The 16,677-nt window shown below is 45.0% G+C and overlaps 1 protein-coding gene and 1 non-coding gene across 2 annotated transcripts in view; one reads left to right on the top strand and one right to left on the bottom strand.

The window, feature by feature from the left end:
• Positions 1-16,677, bottom strand: part of RAP1GAP2 (RAP1 GTPase activating protein 2) — a 1,533,685-nt gene that overhangs the window by 1,183,266 nt on the left and 333,742 nt on the right. The window lies entirely within an intron of this gene.
• Positions 3,661-3,775, top strand: LOC147729635 (U5 spliceosomal RNA). The gene has a single exon (XR_015308980.1). It is a non-coding gene; the product is annotated as a U5 spliceosomal RNA (small nuclear RNA).

Raw genomic sequence — 16,677 nt, 5'->3', positions numbered from 1 at the left:
GTATCACACCTTTTGCAGCACAGTCTGCCATCTACGAGGGATGCCAGAATCTGCGCCGAGGATGTGTTGCACAGCTGCAATTCTGATCGTGATGGGCTGCGATGTTGTGCGGTTCTGATGGGATGATGGGCTGTGAAGCGACGTGGGTCTTTGCCTATAGTTAGTCTGGAGCCTGAATCTCTTTTCCCCTGCCTGCTTTGTTTATCCTTGTGCCTATGCTCCACTCAATCTCCCAACCAGTCACCCTTTTACATTATCCCCTTACCCTTCTACACGCCATGAATCAACGGATGTAACTCGTAATTGACGTACCTTCTGTAACAATGTGTTACTTGTAATGATGTATCCCTACCAGCTTGACTCCCTAAAATGGCCCCCTCTAGTATGCCCTTGTCCAAAGCACTCCTACTCCCATTGTTGGGGATGGATTCAGCATTTTTGCCCTGGAGTCTCAGAGACCCTTCTGAGAGAGTCCACAGTGACAAGGGAGTCTCACAAAATGGAAGACTGGGAATTATCCTTTTACCGAAGGGAGCCGTCTCTCATCCAGCCGGACATCAGACACAGTTAATTCCTTGTCTCCTCGCTGTGCCTCCTACCCCCTCCCACATCTCTTCCCTCCTTCAATCTTTGCTTGCCTCCCCATTCCTTTCCTCTCTCCCCTGAATCTGTCTCCCCCTGCCTGCTTTGTTTTTCCTTGTGCCAATTCTCCGCTTAATCTCCCACCCATCGCCCTTTGACATTACCCCCTTACCCTTCTACACGCCATGAACCAACGGATGTAACTCATAATTGACGTACCTTCTGTAACAATGTGTAACATGTCACCTATGTAACTCTCCTCATGTAAGGTGCTCTATTACCTCCGGGTCTAGTCAAAGCTATATAAAACTCAAGTAAAAATAAAATAAATTTCTTGTGAATGGAACTGAGTGCATATGCTAACGATGTTCCTTTTTAGGTCTCGGCTAGAAGCACGCGAAGCGTTTTCTCGCCAGAGAACTATAGTCGTTTGCTCAGCCGACAAAACCCGACAAGGAGAGGAGACAAGAGCTGGCCACGTACGCAGCATTGTCTATGGCAGAGGCGGATTCAGACGTGCGTCTTCGGATTGGGTCGCGCGCGTGAGCTTGTAACGTAGACAGCTCATGTGCGCGACCCAATCACAAGGCACGCGTCGGAATCTTCCGACGCCATGCTTCTAAATGCTGCGCAGCTTTGTGGAGAAAATAAAGGAAGTTTGTGCTGAAAATATACACACTACCCAAGTGTTGCAACTGTGTTGCAGGAATGTTTGACTCAGCAGTGACAAGGCCCATAGTGTTTTTTGTTGAAGTATTTTATCCACACCTGCTAAAATAGATTCAGAAGCTATCGAGCTTTCTATTGTCCCCCGAGCGGCCGAGTCCATGCCCCGGAGGGGGGAGCGCGTGCTGTAAAATAAGCCCTGCTGTGTTTTTTTTGTTGAAGTATTTCATCCGCACCCACAAAACTTTAGGACTTATATGCAGACAGTCTCGGAGTGGATGATCCAAAACTCCCTAAAGTTGAACAGCGACAAAACAGAGATCCTGGTCTTTGGCAAAGACCAGGACATTTGGTCTAGCGAGTGGTGGCCCCCATCTTTGGGAATCTGCCCCTCTCCCTCCCAATCGGCCAGGAATCTCGGCGTTATGTTTGACACATCACTGTCCATGACTCTACAGGTCAACAGAATGGTGGCCACTTGCTGGAGGGTCATTAAGATTCTTAAAAGAATCCTGCACTATCTCTCTCCCCAAGCACGTAAGCAGATTGTGGTTGCATTAGTGGGTTCCAGGTTGGACTACTGCAATGCACTTTATGCAGACTCCAACAAGAGCCTCATCCAGCGCCTCCAGGTCGTTCAGAATGCGGCTGCGAGATTCGTCTATGTATCCTCTGCTACAATGGCCAGGAAGAGCCTGCATTGGCTTCCCATCCAACAGAGGATCTCATTTAAGATCTTGTGCCTGGCCTATAGAGCTCTCGCAGCTGGTCCTTTGGACCCTTTGGGCTCTCTTCTAACTCGCCATGTTCCCAGTAGGACCCTTAGATCGTCGGAGATGAATCTGCTTGAAGTCCCCCGCGCAAGGAAGGTCAGATGGGGCAGCAGAGCATTTTCCATCGTTGCCCCTCGGTTGTGGAATGCCCTCCCACTGGAGATTAAGGCCCAACCGTCTCTGTCCCTCTTTAAAAAAGCGCTCAAAACTTGGTGCTTTATCAAGGCCTACCAGTAAGAGAGTATATTTGCTCCAGCTAGCTTCTTTTTGGTTAGGCGCCTTGGCGCCCATTGGGCTTAGTAGGGCTATACAAATTTGATTTCATTCATTCATTCATAATATAGATTCAGCTGCTATTGAGCTTTCTATTGTCCCCCGAGCGGCCGAGTCCATGCCCCGGAGGGGGGAGCGCGTGCTGTAAAATACGTACCCAGCCTTTGCGTGCCAGCGTGTGTATGAAGTGTTGCAACATCTACGACTTTTAAGGGGACTCTGTTAATGTAATTTGTAGGAATTCTTTGACGGTGCTCTGGTAGTCAATGTATTATTTTGATTTAAAACGGATCTCCCTGCGAATGTCAAAAGTAAATCCTCGCTCTTCTCCATTTACATTTTGACTTTCTCCATGTCCACGCACACTACGTACTTACTATGTTAGAGTGAGTTCAGTTTTAAACATGCAGGCAGTCTGTTTGTTGTTAGTCAGTGCCTCCCATGCTTACTTGTTGACTCTGACTATAAAGCTAAAGGCAAGGTCTGACGCAGTTATTATTCACACAGCTCTGATGATGCACCTCAGGCACGGGGCTGATGCAGTTATTATTCACACAGCTCTGATGATGCACCTCAGGCACGGGGCTGACACAGTTATTATTCACACAGCTCTGATGATGCACCTCAGGCACAGGGCTGACACAGTTATTATTCACACAGCTTTGATGATGCACCTCAGGCAGGGGCTCACAGCTGTTATTATTCACACAGCTCTGATGATGCACCTGAGGCACGGGGCTGACGCAGTTATTATTCACACAGCTCTGATGATAAACCTCAGGCACGGGGCTGACGCAGTTATTATTCACACAGCTCTGATGATGCACCTCAGGCAGGGGCTCACAGCTGTTATTATTCACACAGCTCTGATGATGCACCTCAGGCACGGGGCTGACACAGTTATTCTTCACATAGCTCTGATGATGCACCTGAGGCAGGGGCACACAGCTGGTATTATTCACACAGCTCTGATGATGCACCTCAGGCAAGGGGCTGACGCACTTATTATTCACACAGCTCTGATGATGCACCTCAGGCACGGGCTCACAGCTGCTATTATTCACACAGCTCTGATGATGCACCTCAGGCACAGGCTCAGAGCTGTTATTATTCACACAGCTCTGATGCGCTCTCTAATACTCTTTACTAATAACTCTCTCCTACTCACTATCAACTTCTCACTCTACTACTTACTCTGTGTGTGGGTGCTAATGCAATAGGACTCGCATATGCAAGCGATGAAGCTATTGGAAATGTAAATGACAATGCCATTTATTTATGATTTAAAAAAAAATCATTAGCAATGCCAATATCTCTACCTTTAATGCTGCCGAGACCATTGCATTGTAAATGCTTGTTTGCTCACTTACTCTGGTTTCTCTTCAAAACGAAAAAATCTTTCGCCTTTTACTAAAGATTTCCGTGGAGAGGAACATTTACGAGTTTATTCAATTTTTTTAAGCCTTACCTCAGGTGAGGCTGTTTAAAAAAAAAAAAAAAAAAAAAAAAAAAAATGCTTGTTTGCTCTCCCAAATGGCTTTAGGATATATGGCGACCCTAAACCAGTTTTATAAATCTTGAGATAGGAGACATTTGAAACACCTGTTAGAAATATACCTGGAGTATACACCTATAAGGCATTGGTATTTTTTTTTGTAATCAATACGAAGGTAGGACTCGGAGTCTTTGATCTTTGGTTACAATAAATCACGGTGTCCCTGTGCAGGCTTAACACATAGAGCTATATCTTATTACTTCATCTGCTATATCAGTCAAACAAAGTACATAGGATCTATAATTTATTTCATGCAAATTTACTGAGGCAAGAATCTCTCGTACACCCCAATCCTAAATAAACTGGAATGTAAAATGGAATATTTATAAATGGCTGGTCCCCTGCACAAATTAAACGTTTTCTAAAGACCTTGATCACCAGATTAGAAGCCCCCAAAGCAACACTAGTCGCTGCATGAATCTAACATTATTTAAGACATTGCTGGCTATGTTAGATGATGTACACCCACAAAGATATATATCTCACACCTTAGATCATGGTGTCAGAAGGGTACTACTATTACTCAGGTTGGAGTGCCACCAATTAATGTCTAGAAAAGCCAATGAAATGAAACTTCAGGTTTGTGTGAATTGTGTCAGGGAGGGATCCAAGATGTACGGCATGCTCTCTTTATCTGTCCTGCAGTCGCTGTAGCATGTAGACGATTTTATTTACACTATATTCTAGATGTAATTTAGCAAGAACTTATGAACTGAATAACATTATAACGTCCATATTGAATGAATACATTTAAAAAACATTTTTTTTAAAGATTTCTAAAATGAGGGCAAGCGCAATAATGGTTTTATGACATAATTGTGGTTACATTTTTTTATATTGTTGATCCCAGTTGCAGTCTAAATCAATAAAACTCTGCTTCGTCTCTAGAATTCTCCTATGAGTGACAGAGGAACAACCCACAGGACTGCATTGATTACAGCCATCCAGGGTACAATGTGCTCGTTATGCAAGATGCAGCCACATACAAGTTTAAAATAATTAACGCACCGGAATACACTGGTTACAGGAAGACAAGGACATGCTGCAGAGCCCCTTGTGAATGTAGAGGAACAACCCACAGGAATGTAACTACAATAAAGAATATGGGGTATAGGGCAAAATGACAGCACTTATCTATATTGTCATCTATGCATTAGGATAGTATGGGTGCCAAGGACCTGAAGCTAAATACCCCTTAGCTTCAACAGGAATGAAGCCCACAAAATACAACAAAGCACTATGGTCCGGCACTTTCCAACAAGAGTCAACTTTAAATCACCTCACTTTTTATTGCCCTGAAGAAGTCCTCTGGACGAAACGCGTTGGCTACCATTGTTTGTGAAGAAAAAGAATAAAGGATCTTTTAAGCCTTGCTGAACAGACTCTATGAGAACCTTATTATACTTGTAAATTTATTTGTTGACTCTTGTTGGACAGTGCCGGACCATAGTGCTTTATGGAACCCACAGGAATGTGATGATAAATGAAAAAGTGCTTTCTTGGAGAAAAAAAACCCAATATTGAAAATGTTAGGTTAGTAGCAAAAGGGAATGTAAGCCTGCTAACTTCTAAACATAAATCAACACAAATATTTTCCCAGTGAGAACATAATTGTGATGGAAAGGAAAAGCAGGGGGCCTCAGCAAATGCTTCACATCAACAGTGTGGTGGCTGCAGATCCTGACAGAGATATTTCAGCCAAAATGTTCGGTTCTGTTGATGGATGAATTCCCTCCCTTGACAAGCAAGTGTGTGCTCTAAAGCCTACCCCTTCCCAGCTCTCCATTATTACCACCATGTTGCAAAAATAATACTGCTTCTTCCACCTTCCACACTGCTTGCATTCTGTGTGTATACACACAAGGACACACACCTCCACCCCTATTGAAGTAAGAAAACAACCGCAGTGTAATATTGGCTGCATGATGCACTTGATTTAGAGTCACCACTCCCTTCAGGTCATTACAGACACTGTTGCCAGTCCTAGACGTATGTGTGATAGCCAAATGTATTCTGGGAGTTGTAGTCTTGTTTCTCGTCCACTGAACTACTAACACTATCTCACCTGAAATCAATGATTTGTAGATTAAACCAGTTTCAGGATTGGAGACAGAAATGACCAGGAGTAAGGTGGTCACCATAATTTGATCCAAATGTGGCATGGCAGACTGATGTGTTCGATTGGGTCACCCTTCCTAGCTGGCATTGCTCAAGTTAGGTGCTAGTAAGGGACTTGTTCCAATGAGACAATAGTTACACTGAGGCACACTTGTCAATTACTGTTTTCTTTTGGCACGGAGCTACATTTCAATTCCGGAGGCACTAGAACACAGGCCTCATGAGAACACAAACCAGCACTGGCAATTTAGTCAGACTGGCACCGGGGGTGGTGGGGTAGCAGAAGGGTTGTTGGGAAACACTGCTGCTGCATTTGTTACAGGGGGCAGATATTGCAGCACTGCTGCAAAAACTGCCCCCAGAAACAAAAACAGCCCTCACCGCTCCAAAATTGACCGCCACCCTTCTGGCACACTGGAAAAGCGCCTGGTGCCCGCTACAACCAGTCCGGCCCTGCACTAAAATGTTGTAAATAGTAGGCACTGGGCACAATAGGCCAGTTGTCCCATTGCACTGCTGGTGAAAAGGGATTCTAATCACAAAAGCAGGTGTCAATCAATCAGTCAATCAGTGTTTTGTAAAGCGCACTATTCACCTGTTAGAGACTAAAGGGCTGGGAGGGGGGAGGGCGTGCAGCTCTGTTGAGGTCATTCAAAGAGCCAGGTCTTGAGGTATTTCCTGAATTATAAATTACATACATATGAGCACCCAGCAATTTGGGTTTACAAGGCATAATTTAACTCCTTGCATGCTGATGACGAGCTGAGCTCGTCATGCAGCACGGTGGCCCTGTGCTGGTGACGAGCTGAGCTCGTCATGGCCTCCGCGGAACGCCCACGCGGGGATAATTACTCCGCTGTGCTGGGCGTTCCATTGAGCTGGTGTGGCCATGACGAGCTCAGCTCGTCATCAGCACACGGCCACCGTGCTGCATGACAAGCCGAGCTCGTCATCAGCACCGCGCGCGCCCACCCCCCGCACCGCGAGGGAATTAGCCCTGCGGCGATGGGGTTAAGGGTCATATATGAATATGTAAACAGTGTCCTTTCTACATGGCAATGGCAATTTTTTGTTGCTGTAGCAAATTAAAAAGTTGCTAAAGGCAATTAAAATATATTTATTTATAGCATTTATTGAGCGCACTGTTAACCATGGGTGTCCTGGCGCTATGTGAAATCTATCCAAGGGTCCAGCCGATGTCATGGTACTTAGTAAACTATTCCGTAAACAGCCACGTTTTTTAAGCCTTTAAAAAGGTAAGGAGTCTTGGTTCCATGCTTTAGCTGCATTTGCCACAAAGCTTTTTCCACCCCAAGTGGCCTTTCTAACAAATGGCACATACACCAGTTTAGCATCAGATGAACGTAGTAATCTACTTGGCATGTACCAATAAAGTGGTTCTGTTCTTTTAAATATGCCGACCCTACTCCATAAAGAGCCTTATGGACCAAACACATCCCCTTGAACATAGTACGCTTCCTGAGTGGCAGCCAGTGTAGTCTTCTACTCTCTTCCGCTATCGGAGCATATTTAGGAATGCCCAGCAGCAGTCTAGCAGCTGCGTTCTGTAAGAGTTGCAACTTCTGCAATGAACCTTCCTGAATATTGAAGTACAAACTGTTACAGTAATACAGCCTCAACATAGTGAGAGCTGTGATCACTGTTTTACGACATTCGATCAGTAGCAGAGGCAGAATTTTCTTGCAAGACCTAAGGCAAAAGACGTGGCGGAAGCCACTGAATTAACCTGGTCTTTGAAATTAAGTTTCTGATCTATCCACACCCCAAGATTTTTAACCTTCCTATTGGGTGCGAGAAGAGGACCCAGGGTGTCTGGCAACCATTCCGGCATCCAAAAATTGGTATAATTCCCAAAACATACCACCTCCGTCTTGCTGGAGTTTAACTTAAGGCAGTTTTGGGCCATCCATGTCCCCACTGCATTCATACAATCTTTAAAACGGACTGCTGTACTTTTTAATTCAGCTGGAAGAATAGACACCACTATTTGGGTATCATCTGCAAAACTAGGCAGACTAAACCCAAAGGACTGAATAAGGGGTGCGAGGGAGGACACATAAATATTAAATAGTGTCGGACTCATTGAGGACCCCTGAGGGACCACACATGGTAATGAAAAGGGTTTAGATACAAATTCCCCCAACGCCACCTGCTGTGTCTGGTTAGACAAAAATGATCTTAAGAGTCTCCAGGCCGAGCCCTGTACCCCGATCTCCTGCAGCCGGTCCATCACCAAAACGTGATGGACCGTATCGAATGCTGCAGAGAGATCTAGCAGGACCAGGGCCGCCTTACCACCACGATCCAGAATAGTCCTTATCTCTTCTGTAGATTTCAAAAGGGCATCTTCAGTACTGTGGCCCCTCGAAAGCGATATTGTGTTTGGTCCAGGGCTTGAGTGGACTCCAGAAATTGGCTAAGCTGCATATTTAGATTTTTCACAATCATTTTAGCAGGCATCGTGTGACTGGATATAGGTCTATAATTGTTTGGGTCTTTTGTATCAAGATTGGGTTTCTTCAGGAGGGGCAGAATAGAGGTTTTTTTTTCCAATCTAACAGGAAGTATCCCTCTGAGTATATTAAATTGAAAATAGGTGTCAGAACTTGAGATACTGGCTCAGCCGCTAGCTTTAATAAAAGCAATCGGACAAGGGTCCGAAGGGGATCCAGATTTCACCTGACTGAGAAGTTTACCAGTTTCTATAGCTGACGGTGGAACAAATTTGTCCAATACCACCTACTTCTCTATCTGTCGAACAGCAGTTTGATTTGCCATGTTCTTAGCTGTAGCATTGGAAAAAGTAGAAAAAATAGCATCCACTTTCTCAAAAAAGAATCTAGCCAGTTTTTCACGTAACTCCTGACTAGGCATAGCTGCGATCGTCATTGGATTGGCCAGGCTAGTAACTGTATTAAACAGTTCCCTCGCTGAATTTTTTGCTCTATTAATCCTCATAGAGAAAAATAGAAGTTTAGCCTGATGAACCTGCAGTTTATAGGTGGAAAGAGCACATTTATACTTCATCTTGTCGGTATCCTTATAGTCTATTCTCCACTTTCTCTTCAGATGTTTACATATCAATTTTTGTTCCCTGAGTATCTTTGAATACCAAGGGGCGGATGGCAGCAATCTGGTGGGGTAGAACATTTTTTTAGGAGCCAGCACATTCCCTGCTGTTTCTAACCAGCTAGAGAACAAGCGTGTTGCATCTTCTAGGTTAGGGGGGTGCGCCTATGGTCTTATTGAGGGTATCACACAGCTCCTCAGCCACTACTTTATTCCATGCTCTTTTCATCAGCTTCTTTTTACAACTGCCTTCTGCGAAAGATGTTCTTGAACAAAGAGATTAAATAACACCGCTTTATGGTCTGACCACAGAAGTGCAGTAATCTTGGTGACTAATAACTGCGAATTATTTGAAAAAATACCATCAAGAGTGTGTCCTGCCTGATGAGTCGCCTCCATCACCAATTGTTCTAGGTTACTACATTTCATTACATCTAGTTGTTTAGCTGAGTCGGGATCTAAAAAAGCTTCCAGATGGAAATTAAAGTCGCCTAGAATGGTATAGGAACTAGCCAGGATAACCGATTCAATAGTCCTGCCAGATTGCAGTGGTGCTCCTGGGAGGCATGTCAGTTTACATTACATATGTTGGTGGTGTAATGCTACACTGCAGCCCACTTATAATAATTAACTTTCCATGTCATAGGTATATTTTGTGCACCATCTACGATGGAAGGGTAGTTACATATGCCAAATAAGGAACGTCAACATACAGCATACTGTTTTAGGGGTGAACACAGGTGTTTTATTACTGTTTAGCAGTGGAATGTGAATAGTGTTCTAAAACCAGAAAACGCACACAAGATAGAAACAGAGGGACCACAAAAAAATGATGTAATTTCTCATACTTTACAGATATGCACATGTGTAATTCCTAAGGATTTGAAATGAAAGATTCTACAACATAAAACAGAATTGAAGCATCTTAGTGCTAATTGTGATATACCTTCATGCTTAGCCATGCACCACATTTCATGGCTTACATCTTCTAACAGTAAAGCCTAAGATTTAATGCAGTCTATTTCTTTGTTTTCAGCCCTTTTCTGGGGGCAGGCACATTCTGAGCAGATGCAGTGACTGTGGCGGTCCTATCGTACAGACTCATCCGTGTTAAGGAAGTCACCACAGAAGGTTTCCTGGTCAATGATGTGTTTGCTTATGCCTTCTGCTATCTGCTCTATCACATTGTTTGGGTTTGGGCGTGAGGAGGAATATGGAAAACAGGGCTCGCAATGACCATGTTTATCTTACCATATGTAAATGTAAATGTAGTGTTGCTTGTATAGCGCACGTATCACCCCAGGCATGGCATCAAGGCGCTGTAAGCATACCGCTGAGGAACCCTTCCTGGCCTCTCCCTGTGAATTGTCCACTCCTGGGCACCCCCAGGGTGAAAGCCAGGCATCCTAGCGATGTTGGGGCCATTGTGGAGATTAAGCAAGCTATTGCCCTGAGTTGCAGCGTGGGACCCGTGATTAAATTAGGCACTGTGGCGAGAATTATCAGGTCCGAGGAAATTGAGCCCAAGACCCACTGAGGCGGGATATGAACCCTGGTCAGGGTCTGTTGCTCTAACCATTGAGCCACAAACTGCCTGACACATAAAAAGCTGAGACCAATGCTTGAGGCCTGCAGTCCAGCTACACCTCCGCATTGATCGCAGCAAAAGGTTCCTAGCAGTTTCTAGGGGATATAGGTATGGACAGATGAATCTGTGGTCCACGTCTAGCATTGCCTAACGCCTGGAAAACAGGAGAAATTCACTATTCAGACCACGGAAAACCATCATAGGGACAAGTACCCAGCAGCTGGTCTCATTTCTCTATGAAATGATGGGCAAGACCCATTCTTCACAAACCGCTTGGCTTGTGCCTGCCCACTTATTGCTTCCAATAAATCTCTGTTTTATCGACTCATAGTTCCCATTACCTACCGCTGTTTTGTAAGATGTTTTCCCAACAACTTTAGATGTGTTCACATCACACACTACCACTAATGATGGAATTGCTCTATATTTCCTTCCCCAAAACTGATCCTAGGAGCATAACGCAGACTCTGTGGGAATTAAAACATCTGAGTCCCATTTCGAAGATTCTTCCAATTCAGGTGTTTAGCCATATTTTACTGTGCCCCATTATTTCGACAGATCCAGTAAGAACCCTGTCCTGAGGAAGACCCTTGCACAAAGTATCTACAGGTTGAAACACATTGACTGTTAAAAAGGGGACCCAAAACTAACTTTTCTGTAAAAAGTTTCCAGTCACTAATCATAATTGCAGAGGTTAAGGCAATACTGGACGTAGACGGCCCACTTCAAGGATTGAGCACAAGAAGCTTATGCATCAACATCTATAAGAAAGGACAATCACTATCATTATGTCGTCTTTGTTTATAATTCATGTTTGGCACCTAAAGTTATCCAAGAGTCATACTACCACTGTATTCCCAATATGTTCCCCAATGTGTATCCTCGGCACAGGAGCAGTTCACAAGTGTTCACGAGGTTTTGGTGAAGGAGTTTGAACTTACAAACACTTGACTTTGCACATCTACACTGTTTTGAAATGGACATAAGATTTTACTATTGCAAATCCAACCGTGAATAGTTATATCAATGCTGCCTATGCCTAACCCATTGCTCTGGTAAAATGCAATGCACACTAATGTATTTTTTTTCCAAATACATTTGAATACAGGCCACGAGTAGTGTGTTCCTTTCCCCCTCAAGGGTTATTTGTTGATCTATGGTCAGTGGGCCCATTTCTTCTTTGTCGACACAAACTTTACAGAATTTGCTCGTCGGATAATATTCAGTGGAACAGAGACCCCAAGCACCAGCTGTGCTAATGGACATTGAGACAGATGGCGGTGACAATTAGCGCAAGGATGTTCTGAGATGCACCTTCAGTGTGCAAACAAAAACGGGAAAAGTTGCTTCACATGCACTTTCAAGGCGCCTCTTTCTGCAGCATCAGATGCTGAAAATGTGCAAATTCAAACAAACTCTCAGATGCAAAACTCCAGAGACGTGAAACATCAAACTCCCTTTGAGGCTAAAACAACAGACTCGAATGATGACAGTGAACCTCGATCTGTAATTCCAACAGCTCAACATTGCAGTATACAACACCCCAAGTCCTAGGAGGCGCACACAAATCCAATTCAGGCTACAACACCTGGCATATGAGCATGGGATACCTAACCAGACAAATGCATGTGTGACTACAACCAAGGATGCAACACTTACCCCTTATGAGGCATGTATCACTGCATCTGAGGATACAACACCCAACCCTCATCATGTCTGTGTTACTACATCTGAGGATGCAACACCTAACCCTAATGATGTACATGCAATTAATTTAGAAGATACAACTCCTACCCCTTATAAAGTGTATGTAACAACAAATAAGAATAAAATGCCTAACCCTTATGATACCTGTTCAACTAGATCTGGCGAAACAATGTCTCGCCCTTATGATGTATGTGTAACAGATCTGATGATACAACGCCTAGGCCTTGGACTATATGTGTAACTAGATCAGAAGATACTGCACCTAAACCTTATGAAGTAACTGCAACTAGGTGCGAGGATACAACGCTTAACTGATGATGTAAGTGTAACTAAATCTGAGAATACAACACCTAACCCTTATGATGCATTTGTATTTACAGTGCTTAATTTGTAAGATAAAGAGTGCAGGTGCCAAAAGCGCTGCACAGACGCCCTCAGCCCGTGCTGTTAAATGTCGGTGTGCCAAACACTAAGACTGCTAGCCTTAAATCCAGCCAGGCCTCTTCAACCCACTGCCAGACACACCTGCCCCTCTATCCCACTCTTGCAAGTTCCTGCTTCTTACTTAGTGACGGGTTTTCTGTCTTTCTCTTCTATTCCTTTCCAGTTTGCGCGTTTCTCCCTGTCTGATCACAGGAAATGTCTGATGAGGAAAAATAAGTGCCAGTCCCCAAAAATGAGTACCAGTGTCCCTCACTGGCAACCACCAGCTCAAATTAAACACCGGTCTATAACTACAGCTCACTAATCATTATGGTGTACAGCCACAAAACGATACTCTTACAATATATGACAGACTCCACCTAAAACCGTACGTGAAGCATATGAGACTCCATCTGCGGCCACCAAACTCAGCTCTTACGATGTACATCAGACTCCATTGAAGAGCGCACGTGAAGCACAAGAGACTCCATCTAGGGCAACCAAACTCAACTCCTACAAGAGACTCCATCTGAGGCCACCAAACTCAACTCTTAAAAGAGACTCCACCTGCGTCCACCAAACTTAACTCTTACAATGTACACCAGACTCCATCTAAGAGCGCACATGAAGCACAAGAGACTCCATCTGCGGCCACTAAACTCAACTCTTGCAAGAGACTCCATCTGCGGCCACCAAACTCAACTCTTACGATGTACATCAGACTCCATCTAAGAGAATACATGAAGCACGAGAGACTCCACGTGCCGTCACCAAACTCAGCTCTTACAAGAGACTTCATCTGCGGCCACCAAACTCAGCTCTTACGATGTACATCAGACTCCATTGAAGAGCGCACGTGAAACACAAGAGACTCCATCTAGGGCAACCAAACTCAACTCTTACAAGAGACTCCATCTAGGGCAACCAAACTCAACTACTACAAGAGACTCCATCTGAGGCCACCAAACTCAACTCTTACAAGAGACTCCATCTGAGGCCACCAAACTCAACTCTTACAAGAGACTCCATCTGAGGCCACCAAACTCAACTCTTACAAGAGACTCCACCTGCGTCCACCAAACTTAACTCTTACAATGTACACCAGACTCCATCTAAGAGCGCACATGAAGCACAAGAGACTCCATCTGCGGCCACTAAACTCAACTCTTGCAAGAGACTCCATCTGCGGCCACCAAACTCAACTCTTACGATGTACATCAGACTCCATCTAAGAGAATACATGAAGCACGAGAGACTCCACGTGCCGTCACCAAACTCAGCTCTTACAAGAGACTTCATCTGCGGCCACCAAACTCAGCTCTTACGATGTACATCAGACTCCATTGAAGAGCGCACGTGAAGCACAAGAGACTCCATCTAGGGCAACCAAACTCAACTCCTACAAGAGACTCCATCTGAGGCCACCAAACTCAACTCTTACAAGAGACTCCACCTGCGTCCACCAAACTTAACTCTTACAATATACACCAGACTCCATCTAAGAGCGCACATGAAGCACAGGAGACTCCACCTGCGGCCACTAAACTCAACTCTTACAAGAGACTCCATCTGCGTCCACCAAACTTAACTCTTACAATATACACCAGACTCCATCTAAGAGTGCACGTGAAGCACAAGAGACTCCACCTGCGGCCACTAAACTCAACTCTTACAAGAGACTCCATCTGCGGCCACCAAACTTAACTCTTACGATGTACACCAGACTCCATCTAAGAGAATACATGAAGCACAAGAGACTCCACGTGCCATCACCAAACTCAGCTCTTACAAGAGACTCCATCTGCGGCCACCAAACTAAACTCTTACAAGAGACTCCACCTGCAGCCACCAAACTCAACTCTAACAAGAGACTCCACCTGCGGCCACCAAACTCAACTCTTACAAGAGACTCCATCTGCGGCCACCAAATTCAACTCTTACAAGAGACTCCATCTGCGGCCACCAAACTCAACTCTTACAAGAGACTCCACCTGCATCCACCAAACTTAACTCTTATGATGTACACCAGACTCCATCTAAGAGAATACATGAAGCACAAGAGACTCCACGTGCCATCACCAAACTCAGTTCTTACAAGAGACTCCATCTGCGGCCACCAAACTCAAATATTACGATGTACACCAGATTCCATCTAAGAGAATACATGAAGCACAAGAGACTCCACGTGCCATCACCAAACTCAGCTCTTACAAGAGACTCCATCTGCGGCCACCAAACTAAACTCTTACAAGAGACTCCACCTGCGGCCACCAAACTCAACTCTTACAAGAGACTCCACCTGCGGCCACCAAACTCAACTCTTACAAGAGACTCCATCTGCGGCCACCAAATTCAACTCTTACAAGAGACTCCACCTGCGGCCACCAAACTCAACTCTTACAAGAGACTCCACCTGCATCCACCAAACTTAACTCTTACGATGTACACCAGACTCCATGTAAGAGAATACATGAAGCACAAGAGACTCCACGTGCCATCACCAAACTCAGTTCTTACAAGAGACTCCATCTGCGGCCACCAAACTCAAATATTACGATGTACACCAGATTCCATCTAAGAGAATGCATGAAGCATAAGAGACTCCACCTGCAGCCACCAAACTTAACTCTTACAAGAGACTCCGTCTGCAGCCACCAAACTCAACTCTGACAAGAGACTCCTCCTGTGGCCACCAAACTCAACTCTTACGATGTACACCAGACTCCATCTAAGAGAATACATGAAGCATAAGAGACTCCACCTGCGGCCACCAAACTCAACTCTTACAAGAGACTCCAGCTGCGGCCACCAAACTCAACTCTTACAAGAGACTCCATCTGCGGCCACCAAACTCAACTCTTACAAGAGACTCCAGCTGCAGCCACCAAACTCAACTCTTACAAGAGACTCCATCTGCAGCCACCAAACTCAACTCTTACAAGAGACTCCATCTGCGGCCACCAAATTCAACTCTTACAAGAGACTCCATCTGCGGCCACCAAACTCAACTCTTACAAGAGACTCCATCTGCGGCCACCAAACTCAACTCTTACAAGAGACTCCATCTGCGGCCACCAAATTCAACTCTTACAAGAGACTCCATCTGTGGTCACCAAACTCAACTCCTACGTTGTACACCAGGCTCCATCTAAGAGTGCACGTGAAGCACAAGAGACTCCACCTGCTGCCACCAAACTCAACTCTTACAAGAGACTCCACCTGTGGTCACCAAACTCAACTCCTACGTTGTACACCAGACTCCATCTAAGAGTGCACGTGAAACACAAGAGACTTCATCTGCGGCCACCAAACTCAACTCTTACAAGAAACTCCATCTGCGGCCACCAAACTCAACTCTTACAAGAGACTCCATCTGCGGCCACCAAATTCAACTCTTACAAGAGACTCCATCTGTGGTCACCAAACTCAACTCCTACGTTGTACACCAGGCTCCATCTAAGAGTGCACGTGAAGCACAAGAGACTCCATCTGCTGCCACCAAACTCAACTCTTACAAGAGACTCCACCTGTGGTCACCAAACTCAACTCCTACGTTGTACACCAGACTCCATCTAAGAGTGCACGTGAAACACAAGAGACTTCATCTGCGGCCACCAAACTCAACTCTTACAAGAAACTCCAGCTGCGGCCACCAAACTCAACTCTTACCTTGTACACCAGACTCAGGGCACGAGTCCTAAAAAGAGAAGTGGGGGGACACTGTCACCGGAAGTGACATCACAACATGAAGTGACGTCACAAAAGGTGCGCTCCGATCACGTCCCAGAGAGGCCAAAGAGTGAATTCCAGCTGTTTGGCATGGGGGACGGCGTCCACCCGGTAAAATAAGTGGGGGAACGCCGTCCACCCACGTGGTACCCTGACTCGAGCCCTGACCAGAC

The sequence above is a fragment of the Lissotriton vulgaris genome, chromosome 2_1 (assembly GCF_964263255.1).
Source record: "Lissotriton vulgaris chromosome 2_1, aLisVul1.2, whole genome shotgun sequence".
Classification (NCBI taxonomy): domain Eukaryota; kingdom Metazoa; phylum Chordata; class Amphibia; order Caudata; family Salamandridae; genus Lissotriton; species Lissotriton vulgaris.
The sequence above is the reverse complement of the archived record's forward strand: the minus strand, read 5'-3'. Positions and strand labels throughout refer to the sequence as shown.